This window comes from Lathyrus oleraceus, chromosome 4, assembly GCF_024323335.1.
Source record: "Lathyrus oleraceus cultivar Zhongwan6 chromosome 4, CAAS_Psat_ZW6_1.0, whole genome shotgun sequence".
Lineage (NCBI taxonomy): Eukaryota > Viridiplantae > Streptophyta > Magnoliopsida > Fabales > Fabaceae > Lathyrus > Lathyrus oleraceus.
In genome coordinates, this window is record NC_066582.1 from 259,958,685 (window position 1) to 259,973,012 (window position 14,328).

Sequence of the window (14,328 nt, forward strand, 5' to 3'; positions counted from 1 at the left end):
ATTGTTTACCAGCCTGAAAGTATTCTTGTCTACCCCATTGAATATGGTATTCAAGGCTTTAGAGTTTCCAAGAGCAAGGTCCTCCTCCTCCTTGGACCATTGTTCTTCAGGCTTCTTAGTGGTGGCTTCTCCTTCTTTAGTAATGACAGGATGTACCCAACCTGTTAACACAGCTTTCCAAGCCTTGTTATCAAGGGATTTCAGAAACGCTACCATTCGAGGTTTCCAATAGTCATAGTTAGAACCATCCAAAATTGGTGGCCTATGAACAGATCCTCCATCTCTCTCCATTGTTCCAGAAAGTATTGCCCCTAGATCTCACCCAGAACCAGAGCAGGATGACTGCTCTGATACCAATTGAAATTTTGGTATCATATATAAGATGTCGAAGGTAATGTCACGACACTAATATCTGGTAATACACAATGGATAAACAAAAACAGAATGGTAAAGCAAATAACACAAGCAATTGTTAACCCAGTTCGGTGCAACTCACCTACGTCTGGGGGCTAGCAAGCCAGGAAGGAAATTCACTAAAATAGAATTAGTTCAAAGACTTTCCGTACACTTCAACAAGTTACAGTCTTTCTCACCTAATCTCTACCCGTGCAATTTCTACCTAAGCACTCTTAGATATGAGAACCCACTCACTTCCCTTACATTCATACACCAGTGATTTTAAACAACAATCCCTTGAGAAAAGAAAATACTTTTCAATTACACACTCTTGATTTTACTTCACAGTTTCAATCAAGAAGACACACTCTTGATCTTACTTCACAGCTTTGATCAAGAAGACACACACTCTTGCTTAACAACTTTAGAGTGACAAATTACAACCACAAATCAGTCCAATTCAATCATCAATGGATGTCTTTGTCTCTAAGCTGCTTTTCCAAGTCTCGTATCTTCTTCTGATAAGTAGCTTCAGCTCTCTGCAACCTCAAGCACTCACGGTGCTCTTCATTCAACAAGGCTCCTATCTCCTCATAAGACCTCTTCTTGCTCTTTAATCTACTAGCATCCTCACCTTGCATGCCTTTGAGTTGATGGGCCAAACTCAACTTATCAGCTTTGGCTTTGTACAACTCCATCTGGGTATCTTGTTCCTTCTCTTTCAACCGACGATTCTCCATTAAGGCTTGCTTGTAGTGCTTAGCAGGCACACTCTCAGTAAGGATCAAAGGTGGTTGCTCTTGCAATGACTCCATCCTATCATAGGGCAACAACAAAGTCTCAACTCTCTTCTTGACCCACTCAAGGTAATCAGGCATAACAACTGCAAACTTCTTCCCCAACACAGCTCCATCCTTGACACCAATGGTCTTCCAAGCTCTTCCTACTTGCTCCAGTCTAGCAGGGTCACTCCGCTTCTCAAAATACACACTCTCTGCTACCTCAGCATCTAGTGGTCTTCCATTCATCACAAACCCCAACTGGCGAAGAGAAAGAACCGGGTTGTAATTGATGCAACCCTTAGTCCCTATGAGTGGCACATTACGAAACTCTCCACAACTCATGATGACATTACGCACATCCATCCGGTAAGATTGCCACCTGATATCATAGGAGGTGAGAGACATAATCCTCTGAGTCCACTTACGAGTGCTCTGAGCATCCACAAAAGGTCCACTGGTTGGCAGGAGAGACAAGAACCATCTGAGTAGCAACGGGAGACAACATCTGATATCTCCACCCTTACCATGCCTGCTGTGTATAGCATAGTAAGTGTCAGCTAACAAAGTAGGAACTGGGTTTCCTCCAATGAAAATAGTGACAGCAACAAGATCCACAAAATTAGGCATACTCGGGAACAACACAATTCCATAGATCATAATAGCTAACTGGGCATGAAAAGCTTCCCAATTTCCTTTCTTTGCTTCTTCTTTAGCCATCCTCACTAAGTACTTCAAAGGCAAACCCACAACATCACCACTCGACTTCCAATTGTCACTCACTTCCTTGATACTCAAATGAAGAGCTCTGGCAACAACTCTGAAATCAACCTCCTTCGGAACATCCAAGAAAGGCACCTGGTATCTGATCGGGACATTCATCAGAATGGAGTACTCTTCAAGAGTGGGCGCTAACTGGTAATCCTGAAAGGTGAAACAACGGAGCTCTGGGTCATAGAACTGTAGAAGAGTCTACAACGGTACTGGATCTACCACCATCCTCAACAGTGTCAACAAATCCCCATACTGATCAACAAACATCTTCTGATTACCGCCGGTCACAAAGTTGCCCAACTCTATTAAAGACGTCAATGGCTCACGGTGAAAACTGTAGGTGCAAGTCTTCCTCTTCAACTCTGGAACGGATGCCATCTCTCACAGTGAATAGACTCCTGAATGAACCTGAGAAATGATATGCATGAGGATATTAGCTTTTTTCTTTTCTTTTTTCTTTTCTTTTTTCTTTTCTTTTTTATTGCATTATTTTTTCGAAAATAAACATGCTATGATGCAAATGATGCAAACACGACTGGTTGGCTGTGTGTCACGGAGCACAGGTTCAAAGCTTCGGCTTGAATTCAGAACCACAAAGTCATCTGAGACCCAAAGTCATCTGGAACCCATATATCTCTGAACCAAGTCACCAACAAGACCAAGAGTCACCAACAAGTCACCAACGGTACCTGTAATATGATCATTCCCTCCCCACTCACGGGTGTCATCTAGGCCAGGGTAAGGTCAAGAGAAACGCAGTATAAACAACCCTTTCATAGAATATCATCATGTACACACCCGATGTATGCACCGATAATACCCCATCAGGATTTGAACTGCTCGTGATATCATGTTCCGCTAAGTGGCGCAATACCACCCGCTTCCCACGAATCACTATAATCCTAGGTGTCCTAGAGTTCACTCATAGCCTGGGTATTGGGCCTTTTACCTCTTGGAACTCCCACCCCACAGAGAGACAAACACACAGCCAGCACAGATGAAAACATGATGCATGCAAACATAAATACAAACATAAATGCAAACATAAATGCAAACATAAACAAATAAACGCAATAAATGAAACAGTAAAAGCAACCAAACCCTATCCTAAAGAGCGCTAGGAGTGACTCGCTTAGGGAAGATGGACCAACAAGAGGTCAACTTCTCTCTTTTTCCCCAGCAGAGTCGCCAGCTGTCGCATTACGCGAAAAACCGGCGGGAAAACGAAACAACAGAGTCGCCACCGTGCGTTATTTATCCCAAAGGAGGGAAAGGAAACGCTCGAAGTAAACCTGGAAAAGACATGGTCTCGCGACCAGAGAGAGATGGGATCGGGAGTCGGTTATGCGAAGGGAAGGTATTAGCACCCCTATGCATCCGTCGTACTCGACGGGATCCACGCACAAAAGAAAGGATAAAGTTGCTAGAAACTGCTCACACACTGCACAAGGCTGGAAGGAAACGCAGAAAGACGGAAGAAACGGGACTCGGCAGGATATCACATCCTGGACCTACGTAGTCTGTCAAGCACAGACATCAGAGTCGACGTAGTTCGGGACAGGGGAAACGTGCTCGCTAGGATGCCGCATCCTATGCATACGTATCTTCTCTGACCGGAGAAGAATCAGAGCACTCGTAGCTTGGCTAACGCACGCCAAACAAAACCCACATAGGAAACCGACTGCCAATCGCTGGACTTACGTCAGACTCCACACAAACAGGCAAACATGGAAACTGAATGCCAATCGCTGAACTTACATTAGACTCCGAACCAACAAACACACACAGGAAACCAACTGCCAATCGTTGGACTTACGTCAGACTCCAACAAGCAAACAAGACACAGGAAACCAACTGCCAATCGCTGGACTTATGTCAGACTCCTAACACACACAAAGGGGTTAAAAAAGGAAAAGGGCGCCCGGAGAGATCAGCTCATCTCCTACCTACGTACCTCCTCTGGTATGAGCATCAGGGCGACGTAGTTCCCCTAAACAGGGAAAGAACTTCTAACCTAACCAGAGACAAAGGGAGACACAAACTACTAGGGAGACTACAACTCGAGCCTAGAAGTTGTCATGCATACGATCCCTATGTTGAGGTTTCTATCCTAACTTGCACAGGAAGAAAGCTATCCTAAGCTATCCTAAGCAGCACAATCAAACAAACAAGCACAATAAAGCAAGCACACACACTATATGCAAACAATTGGGCTCATACAAGGTTAGGCTGCAGAAACAAGCCAACTGGAATGGGGTGTTTTTAGCTCTTAACCCTAACATTGAGAGTTAGGGTGAAGCAGATGAAATGGGAAGTGAGGGTAAGACCTCACAGCTCTTATCCCTGGCCTGGGAGAGCTTGACTCACAATAGAAAGTGTGGGAGTTCAGAATGTAGGAACTCTTCTCCACAGATGACTGACACAACAAGATCTTGGGTTTGTATTCAAAGTGCATCAACACAATGGTGTGAGCAGGATGAATGACTCAACTGAATAGCAGGGGATAGATTGCACATCCCTTGTATCTTCCAATTGCCTCTAAAGAGATCTTTACCTGCTTGGCACAACATTAAACAAACACAAGCATTGCCTCTTAAGGAGGGCTTCAGACAGGTGCCTGCCCACATAACAAGATAGGTCTTCCAGACTACATGAAGTCAAAGGAATTATACCTTAGTGGTAAGCAAACCACAAGTTAGCAAAGCAAAGTTCAAATGAACTCAAAGCAACTTAAGTACCTGTGAAAACACTAAACCAATCAGTTCAACTGTACAGACAAACAATCAACAGTTAACATCACACAGACAGACAATGTACAAAATGTGTAAGCCATAAGGCAAACTCAAATGAGCTAGCATCAACCTACAAAACACACAAGTGTTAGTAATCAAAAGCAAACATCAATACTCAAATGATGAAGCATCATCAACTATGGAACTTGGATGCTTAAACCTGAAATCAAAACTCAAATGGTAAGTCCAAACCACTAGGTCAAAGCCTAGGGTCAAAGATGGAGAAAAAAAATTCAAAACAGGGACTGAAATTTAACATAAAGCAACTTCAAACACATATTGACATATCCTAAAAAGGCTCACATCAAAATCATTAACCAAATGCATTTCATGATCAAGTGAAGTCAAAGGCAATTTCAAAGTTCATGTGTGATCATGATGAATGAAAAATTCAAATCAAAACAGAAATGATTCAAAAAATTCTGGAAAAAATCATAAGCAATCAAGACATCCATAAAATTCATCACACAAAAAATCAGGAGCATTGGAGAGCAATTGGCATGGCAATCACATTGTACAAATCAGACAACCAAATGTGTGACACAAATTATCACACCAAGTTAGCACAAGCATAAAACAGAATTGGAGCAAACCCAATGAATGGAGGGGTAACGAGAATGCCAAGGTGTGATCCCAATGCTAATGCATATGATGTGATAACATTAGGGACCTTAGGATCAAAATTGGGGTCTTACAGCGGGATCAACTTCAATACCCTTCTTACTGACAATAAAGCCCAACAATTTACCATAATGCACACCAAAACTACACTTATTGGGATTCAAGCGGACTTTATATTTTCTCAAACGCTGGAATAACTTCAACAAATGCTCAACATGTTCTTCTTCATAACTTGATTTAGAAATCATATCATCAACATAAACTTCAATCTCTTTATGCATCTTATCATGAAAAAGAGTGGTCGTAGCTCTTTAGTACGTCGCACCAGCATTCTTTAGACCGAAAGACATCACTCTATAGAATGTTCCCCAGGGTGTAATGAATGTGGTATTCTCCATATCTTCAGGTGCCATCTTGATCTGATTATAACCGAAAAATCCATCCATAAATGAAAAGACTTTGAATTTGGATGTATTGTCTACCAACATGTCAATGTGTGGCAGAGGAAAATCATCTTCCGGACTGGCTTTGTTCAAATCTCTATAATCAACACACATGCATATTTTTCCAACTTTCTTAGGAACATGCATAATATTGTCCACCCATTATAGATATTCGGAGGTAACAAGAAAACCAACATCAATCTGTTTCTGTACTTCCTTTTTGATCTTCACTATCATATCAGGATGAGTCCTTCTCAATTTCTGCTTGACCGACGGGCATTCTGGCTTCAACGGCAACCTATGCTCCACAATCTCAGAATCTAGACTAGGCATGTCTCGATAGAACCAAGCAAACACATCAGAATAATATCGAAGAAGATCAACCAACCCCTTCTTAGCTTCTAGACACAGTTGAGACCCAATCTTGACTTCCTTCACATCATCTTCGGAGCCCAAGTTGACTAGGTCAATCTGCTCTTCAAACAGATGAATGGCTTTTTCCTCATGCTCAAGTAAACAAAATAACTCATTAGATACTTCTTCATCATCAATCTCTTCCTCAACTTCAAACACAGTGGATTCAAAGTTTGGAGAAGGAGTAGGGTCATTGTTTTCAATGGGTTTGAGAATCAACCTGCATAATGATTTGATATTTTGATTTTAGAGAAGTGGAGTGCACACAAATATTATGCAGATGGAAAGATTATTATTTATTTATGTTTTTTATGATTACCATTTTCAGAAGAAACAAAAAGTAAAAATAAAACATTGTGGAGGAATAAAATTGTATTTTATTGATGATAATAATGAAAATGCCCAACAACGTTCACTTCTCCCTTAGGCATAAGAGAAAGATTTTTCTTTAAAATAATAAAAAAATAAATTACTTAGAACGCTGAATGACAACAAGAATATCAACAACAACCCAATTATTGCAAATCTAGCCATGCGTCATAAAGTTGGCGCAAGCTTCGTCTCCATCACCACTATCTTAAACAATGGCAGCTGAGTGTTGATCATTCCCATGAATGAACCCTCCACTATGGAAAATTGGTTTCATAACTTTGACTTTGGTGTTGATCGGTCCTGGTTGAAATCCTAGCCCGACTCTGTTTTTGTTCTCGGCGACTTCCACAACATGGCCCCACTTGTCAATACTGCCAGCCTGAATAGCCTCTTATGCATCTTTCAAAGAAGACATGGGTGCCCCATGTTTTCTTCAATTTATCAGCAATAGATAAGGCTAGGAACGATGTTCCAACCTCCTCCTCAGCATCAACATACGTGAAAGATGATAAATGGCTCATCAATAATGCCTTCTCTCCACCAACAACGACAAGCTTGTCGTTCTTCACAAATTTCAGCTTGGTGTAGAGTAGACGTCACAGCTCCAGCTTCATGAATCCATGGCCTTCATAACAAGCAACTGTAGGCCGGGTGGATATCCATTACCTAGAAAGTAATTTGGAAATCACTCGGACCTATCTTCACTAAAAGATCCACTTCTCCAATGACGGTTTTACGAGAACCGTCGAACGCTTTGACAACTACGCCATTATACCTCATTGAGGCGCCTCGATAAGAGAGTCTTGACAAAGTTGATTTTGGCAGCACATTCAATGATGAACGAGTGTCAACCAACACATTGGACAAAGTGTCCTCCTTACAATTCATGGAAATATGTAATGCCAAATTGTGATTTCTTCCTTCCTCGGGAAGCTCTTCATCACAAAAACTCAAATTGTTATAAGAAGTTATGTTGGCAACTATGTGGTCAAACTGATCCACGGTAACATCATGCTCAACATAATCCTGTTCCAACACTTTTTCCAATGCTTCTTTGTGTGCTTCAGAATTCATTAACAATGATAGCACCGAGATCTTTGACGGTGTTTGAAGCAGCTGATCCATAACATTGAATTCACTTCTTTTTATTAATCTTAAAACCTCAACATCATCGTTAGTCTTCAACTTGCTGGACTCACCAAACTGACACGTTGGAGCACTAACCGGATTCGTCATAGGAATCTTTTCCTTCTTACTTACTCAAACATCTTCTATTTCTTTTGGAAACACTGGACTGAACACACGACCACTACGAGTCACCTTTGCAATATCTGCAATATTCACCACTGAGTCTACAATTGGTAGAGGAATCTCTTGACCATTTTCAATCATAGTGGCATTATACTTATATGGCACAACTTTATCGGATGAGTAGGGGACAGGGCCCTTCAACCGTATAACCAACAATGAGACCGATCTATTGACATTATTGTTACTACTACTATCAATATGAATGAATACCCGCTGAGGGGTCTTGAATACTGGCACGATCATATTTACATCATCTCCCATATCCCTCGACTGTTGAATCTGGATTACATTCTCATCCATCAACTTCTAGATATCCCTCTTGACAATCATACACCCACGGGGATTCACGCTACAGATTACACAACCATTATGGTCATGTTCACGATCACTGATTAAACACAAAGTCTTATGCATCTCCACCAGAGATCTTCGGATATGTATCACATCAAAAACTCGGAAATTCCCTAGACAACCGTCCACCATGTTGACATAAGCGTTACCATGAGCAGGTAACAGATTGACTTTCACATTTGGCGCTCTGTCCTCAAAGGACGTCATACCACTCTTTACCAGCTTCTGAACTTCATATTTTAGTGGATAGAAATTCTCTATATCATGACCAGGGGCTCCCTGGTGAAAAGTACAATGAAGATTAGGCTTGAACCACCATGGTAGTGGCTCAGGAATTTACGGAGGATTTCTTGGCTGGATTAGATTCTTGAGGACCAATGATGGGTATAACTCTGCATAAGTCATAGGAATAGGGTCAAAGGAGACCTTCTTCCTCTCAAAGTTTTGTTGGTGATTATTATTGTTATTGTTGTTGGTTGTTTGTGGTGGTTATTACTGATGTTGTTGTTGCTGAATTGGAACTGATTGATTAGAATTGTTGGAAAAAACCGGAATTACTGAGAAAACTTGATGTTGATGTTGACGAGGTTGAGAATTCTTTCTGACATGAGGCCTCCTATGCCTCCCCACTGACACTTAATTAGTTTTTCATTCCTTCGTCTTAGAGAAACTCTCACCATACTTCTTGCTAGCCGACGACTCCTCTTTAGACAAACGTCCTTCACATACTCCTTCTTCTAGCCTCATCCCCATGTTTACCATTTCGGTAAAATCATTGGGGACACTCGCAATCTTACGTTCGTAATAAAACGAACTTAACATCTTCAAGAAGATCTTCGTCATTTCCTTCTCCTCGAGAGGTGGAGTTATCTGAGCAGCCAATTCTCTCCATCTCTGGGCATATTCTTTCAATGTCTCTTTATCTTTCTGAGACATAGACCTTAATTGATCTCTATCAGGCTCCATATCTATGTTGTACTTATACTTCTTGACAAAGGCCTCGCCTAAATCATTGAAAGTACGAATGCTTGCACTATCCAAACCCATGTACCACCTCAAGGCAGCTCCAGTTAAACTGTCTTAGAAATAGTGAATTAACAGCTGATCATTATCAATATGAGTAGACATTTTTCTAGCATACATAACAAGATGGCTTAGTGGGAAAGTATTCCTTTTGTACTTTTCAAAGTCGGGGACCTTGAATGTCATCAGGATCTTAACATTGGGGACCAAGCAGAGTTCAACAACACTCTTCCCAAACAATTCTCTCTTAGAGTCTTAAACTCTTTGTACAACTCGAGGAATTGATCTTTCATTTCATCCATCTTCTCGTATACATATGGACCTTCAAATGGTTCATAATGGTAAATAATGTCCTTAACACGAGGAAGAGTGTGGACAACAAGAGGTGGCACTAACATGACCGGGCAAATGCCGACAGAGAAACAAATGTGGGCGCATATCCTTCTGGCATAAAATTTGGTGGCATTCCCCAAGAGAATCCAGCAGGCATAGCAGGAATGGGTTGACTGGCAGCGGTACCTGGAACAGTTGGAGAAGAAACCTCATAAATAACAGTCCTCTGAGGAGGAGGAGTTACAAGAGTTGGTGATGACTGATTTTGGGCGACAATGACAGACTCCATGAGTGCCGTAAGTCTAGCAATCTCATCCTTCAGCTCTCGGTTCTCTTTCTCTAGATGCTTCATTCTCTTTAGTTGGTTAGCGCGAGTAGTATAACGGTGAGTCAGCTTGGCTGATGCACAGAAGAAGAACTGATAAGATAACTGGCGGAAGGAACCTATTATGCAAATGATGCATGAAATGCAATGTTTTTTATTGTTTTTAATTTCAAGGAACATATGAAGTCCTATTTTCCAATATATATATATATATATATATATATATATATATATATATATATATATATATATATATATATATATATATATATATATATATATATATATATATATATATATAACAATAATAACAATTTGATTGATCATAAAATCTCTTTTTATTCATTAAAATTTGAAAGGATTGCACTGAGTACAATTTCAGAAACCAAAGTACAAATACAAGAGAAAGGACAATTATCATCCTAAGGATCCCTTAGCAACTGCACCAGATGACTTGGCTATGGGTGCATACTTTCTTCGGATGCGTCGAATCTCGGACTCAAAGGATGTCTTCATCTGAGTCTTCTCGAGGAATAACTGATTAACAATCTTCTTCCAAGCATCGGAAGGTTGAGGCATGCTAGAGGAAGATGAACCCTCTGGCTCTCTCTGTCTCTTTACTGCTTGGTCCTCAATAATCTTAATAAGCGCATCCTTGTCTTTCAACTCAAGCTACACCCCTTCATGCTTTCGGCTCAAAGCATGGAACCACTCTTCCCACATATCTTTTTCTTGCTTTATCTTGATGAGTGCGTCTTCCAACTCCTCTACATCTTGGTTAAAGAGAGTTGATGGCTCAGCCATAACCATAGACATAGGTCTTTCATAATCATACGACATCTTCAGCTCCAAAGCTCTCTTCTTCACCCAAATAATGTAAGCTTCTAAAGCTACACAGTTGCATGGACCAAGCTCGGATCTTCCCTTCCTATGCATATTATGCCAAGCATGTACCACCCTTTACTTCAAATGTTGGGGATATTTACCCTCTTGATAGAATAGAGCCTCTAACTAAGTGTTATTAAGTTTATCTCTCAAGGGGAACCCAAGTTGACGACGAGCCAAAGCAGGGTTGTAGTTAATTCCTCATTGTGTACCAATGAGAGGTACATTAGAGAACTCACCATAACTATCAATAATATCTAAGCTACTCAATGCAGAATCATACCAAACAATATCATCAGTGAGAGGCATAAGTTTCTGAGACCACCGTAGACATTGCTTGTTCTCCAAAAAAGCAGACGTCTGAGGCAAGTGCGAAATAAACCACTTGTACAAAAGAGGAACACAGCACACAATAGTCGCACCTACTTTAGAATTCCTCAAATGCAAATATAAATACACGTCACCCAATAGAATAGGAATATGATTCCCAATCAAAAAGATTATGATGGCGTTAACATCAACAAAATCGTCAATGTTAGGGAACAGTAGCCCTACCGATGAGAAACTCATAAGTCAACCCAAGAATTCCTCATTTCTTTACCAAATGAGCATCAATCTCAGATTTCTTCAGATGAAGAGCTTCAACTATGATATCAGATATGTGAATATCTTCTAATCCACTAAAATGTACCTTGTCAGATACGGGTATACCCAAGAGATGAGCATACTCCTCCAACGTAGGCACAAGCTGGTAATTTGGAAAAGTGAAGCACCGATAAAGAGGGTCATAGAACTGAACCAAAACACTCAGAAGTCCTTCAACCACATCAGCAGATAACACATATAAAAGCTTCCCATGGCGTTGCTTGAAGTTCAAGGGATCTAATACAAAAGATGACAATTTTATTAACTCTCTCAAATTAGGACATCTGAAACTGTACTTCTAAGTGTTCCTTCATCCACAATCCATGGTCTGAAAATATTTGAAAATGAGACCTTAGTTTCCTTGAAATTTACTTTTTTGTGATGAATGCTATGATGCTCATGTATGCATGAATGCAACAATCACACATAAGGGATCACACACAAGGCAAGCACAAACAAAGGTCAAGGGATGGATCAAGTCATTATCAAGATCAATCATCCATTTTGGTGGATTATGGTTTTCACCTTATCAACACCCAAGTTCCATTGATATTGACAAGACTTGATCGGATCAACCAAAAATCATAGGGTTTGTTGTGAGTCACGAGCATGGGTTTGGGTTAAGAACCATCCCAAAGGAGTGTACTAAGGATAAAAACCTATAGATCATGTTCTAAGAAGTTCCCAGAGTCTTAATCCCATCTATCAGATATTATAGGTTAGGATGATTGACTCATCAACCCATAATATTCTCAAGAGAAACACGTCTGAGTGTAGTATTACGTAACAACTATGATCAAGTCTACACCTGAACAGTCTACAAACTACGTCCTAAATAGGTCAAGTTGGGTTAAATGTTCTACGGTCCTCAGCTTCTCCGACCCCAAATCAGAGAAAGTAATGCCTATCCACAAATAACTTATGTGACATCAGTAACTCCAAAGAGGTCTCCACTGAGTAGATGGGTCTCAATCCAACTTGTTAAGGACTACCCCACACAAGTTGAACATGATTATACCTTCCTCCTATCTTAATTGCACTCAAGTTCAGGTTAGAACTTATCTCACCACACAAAGATCACCAAGCACAGCAGATAGATTATATCACACAAACAGTATATACAAACACCAAATATACACATATATACATATAAAAAGTAGGCTAAACCCACCGAGGACTACTCCCTAGCAGAGTCGCCACTTAATTTCTGTAGCGGTAAATTCATGACCATCAAGCTATGGATAAGCTTAACATCAATAAAACCAGAGTCACCACCTCGCTTTTATTGTTTCTAAAGGAAAAGGGAAAAGTACGAACAAAACCCATAGATAAGAAGTTTTCAAATCAAAACTAATAAAATGCCAGAGATTATAGGTAAGGGGGTTGGTTACACAAAGGAAGGTGTTAGCACCCATAGTGTTCTAGGTATTCCTAGGGAGCCCTTTTTTATGTGTGCATGTGTCTTTTGGTATAAAAGATGTTTGATAAAAATAGATGTAGCGGTAAATCCATGACGATTAAGCTATGAATAAACTTAACGTTAATAAAACCAGAGTCGCCACCGCGTTTTTATTGTTTCCAAAGGAAAAGGGAAAAGTACGAACAAAACCCATAGATAAGAAGTTTTCAAATCAAAACTAATAAAATGCCAGAGATTACAGGTAAGGGGGTTGGTTACACAAAGGGAAGGTGTTAGCACCCAAAGTGTCCTAGGTACTCATAGGGAACCCTTTTTTATATGTGTATATGTTTTGGTATAAAAGATGTTTGCAATATCTAGAGTGTAGAGACGAAAAAAGAATTTATTAATTATATTTTTGTGTTTGACAAGACTTTTGGACTTGTGCCTATGTACCAACATAAAAATGAGGGATCAAAACCTCATAGTTCGTGATATCAATTTCAAAGTGAGTGAATTGCTTTTTAAAAAAAATAAGTTTAAAAGAGGCACAAAAGGCCTAAGAGAATTTTAATAAGTGTTAGTTCTTTTTGTCTTTTGAAATTTTAAGTCAATATGGTTAAGTTCATTTACAAGTTTGATTCAGAAAAGAGTTCAAAAATGCAATGACATAATGCCAAAGTTTCTAGCTTGCAATAAAGTCTAAGTTTAGAAATCACAATCAAAACAGGTTTTGAAAAGGGGGAGAGATTTGAAATTTAAGAAGTGGGAGGAGATGAAGAGACTAATCCTAAGAAAATATTTAAAAGTTAAGAGTTGAAAAGATCTAACTAATGGGATGCAATCCAATAGGCAAAAATGTCATATAGAATCCCATTTTTCCTTTGGACTTTAAATCAAGCAATATCAATATGCAAGTAGCACAATGAAGAGCAAGGCATCAAATAAAGATAACCACATCCAAGCGAGCAACTTCATAGCTTTCTTCACAGTCTTCCCCATGTATCAGATGACATACTCCTTGAATGACTCAGAAAAAGGCATTAGACACAGGTTCAAAGTAACATTTCCATTAAGACCATGTAGCAGATGAAGTCAAGTGAATCTCAATACTTGCATCAGATGAAAATTCAAATCACAAGAACTTGGTTTCAGAAATGTTGGCATTGGCCAAGTCCTTTTGCATAGGGAATGTTGCCTAATTCTAAGTCCAAAGCTCAGATCAAATCCAGTAGACCACACAAACATTTTTTTTAGGGGGTTTTGTTGTTTATTAAGTATTTTAAGGTCCTAAGACCACAAGTACAAACAAAAATAATACAAACAAATATATACAATCACAATATATAGCTCAAGTGAGCAAAGGGAAAATGACAATAAAATAAACAAATTAAATGATATGTATAATGGCAAATGATAAATGGCTTGAATTTAAATGGCATAAAGTAAATGACTTGAAATTAAA